Source organism: Nothoprocta perdicaria, unplaced genomic scaffold, assembly GCF_003342845.1.
Source record: "Nothoprocta perdicaria isolate Ctin4 unplaced genomic scaffold, notPer1 scaffold_343, whole genome shotgun sequence".
Taxonomy (NCBI): domain Eukaryota; kingdom Metazoa; phylum Chordata; class Aves; order Tinamiformes; family Tinamidae; genus Nothoprocta; species Nothoprocta perdicaria.
Genome location: NW_020455581.1, coordinates 374,722 through 376,709, shown reverse-complemented (window position 1 = coordinate 376,709; position 1,988 = coordinate 374,722).

Sequence of the window (1,988 nt, the reverse complement as noted above, 5' to 3'; positions counted from 1 at the left end):
GCCTGTAGTTACTCGGGTCCTCCTTCTTGCCTTTTTTGAAGACTCTGCTTAGCTTTACAGGTTGGAAAAATAGTTCTGATTAAATACCTAAGCCTTAACAAAATTTGTTTTCCCCCACTTTTTAGTAAGATATACAGAACAGAATCAATATATTATGCTGGTTTTAGTGGTTTGATGTGTTGTAAAGTTTGTTCTTCTGGGCTGTAACATCTCCTTGCAGCTCTGCTACGTACCAGTCATACCAAAATCTGAGTAAAACCTCTGAAGAAGCACCATATCATATTAATCTGTTTTTTTTTTCCCCACCATTTTGAATTTGTGTTTATTTTTCAGTTACTGAAAACTTGAACTCTTTTTTCTTTTGCTGTAGAAACACCAAAACCAACTACATGAACCACTCCATAAGAGGATTATGGCTAGAATTAAAAAGGAACTAKGCTTTCTACCCCCTCTTTTCATTGCTTATGTTAAGACTTGAACCCCCGCCTAAAAACTTCCTGTCTCTAAACATGAAAAATAGTCTGAGACTCTTTAAAAATAACACATGTGAGTAAGATGTGGGATAGATCATATTTTTTAAAGTAATTTATGTCTAATCTGGCAATGCTTGTTTTGCAAATCCAGCCAGTTACACTTCCTAAATGAAGGGCTACTTGGAACAAGAAAATTGGGATTTTCCACTTAGGAAATGCTGCTGATGACTCAACAACATCAAATTTTAGAGTCAGAAAAAGTAATTAAAATTATCCTTTCCAATGAGACATGTGTCTCTCTAGAAAGAGAGGGGACAAACTATTTTTCTGATCGTGTTGCTTTGTGTAATATATCTTTATTTTAATTCCATTTTATCTATTGCGAAGTGGGAGAAGTGATGCGAAGCTCAATTCTGACCTTCCATCTAAGCACGCTTTGATCTGGAGATTAGCTGCTAAATACTTCAGAGAGCTCCTAGCAATGAGATGTGATTGCACAAAGGCTTCTCTTTCCCCCACGCTAATACATGGGCACTGATATATAAGCTTGAACTTCAACTAAAGCATAGATAAATATTAACTAATCCCATTACAGCGTAATTGGCAATGTATTCAGAAGCACAGACATCACTATTTCCTTAACAACAGTTTCTAATGCATTGTGGATTTTTAATATGCTGCACAGACTGTCTCTCAAGAACTGTAACAGCAATAGAGGCGTTTTCCTGGCAAACTAAGTGAGACTTTTTCTAACAGAGCTCTCTGATTTGTACAAAAAACTTGGAGCATATGGTACTGTTTGGTTAAATACTTCTAGCACCTAATCTGTGTCCAACATTGGATGACTGTGTGYGTTACAAAACTCTCAAAATTGTAAGCTTTGAGCTGGTGTGATGACTCATCAAGAAATATATATATATATCCTAGATGGTAAGCCAGTCTCCCACCCTCAGTAGTGAACTGCTTGGGATGGAGAGCATGGTGTTTCAGTAWTAGGACAGAAGGCACTGAAGCCTTGGAATACTTTAAAATAAACTTAAAACTCTTTTTTTGTCCCATATTTAGATTCAGCTTGGAAGACAATAGATAAAATGTATGCGAGAGCATTACATTTTTCCTTTCCCAGAGGAAATTTGTTAAGCCACAGTAAATCTGAGCAGATTTAGAGCAGGAAAAACAAAACTCGGTGACAAATAAAATGGCACGTAATGCCTAGATTTTTGATTTGTTGGTGTAGACATATAACTGTGGTATTTACATTTCTCATGTGCGTGCGTGGTATTTAGAAGACTCTTTAAAATATGGCTCCCAAAACAAACACGTCGGGGAGATAGTTTTCACTTCCTCTTGGTTTTGTTTTTTAACTCTCCAGTTACATAAACTCATGCCTCTTGCACAGGATGCAGGAGTCTTTACTAAGCTCTCGAGGAACGGGATAGAGAAAGAATCACTACAAACTCAAGATGTTGAAATGGAGGCATTTCAATTAATATTTACCATTTTTGGTTAAAAGCA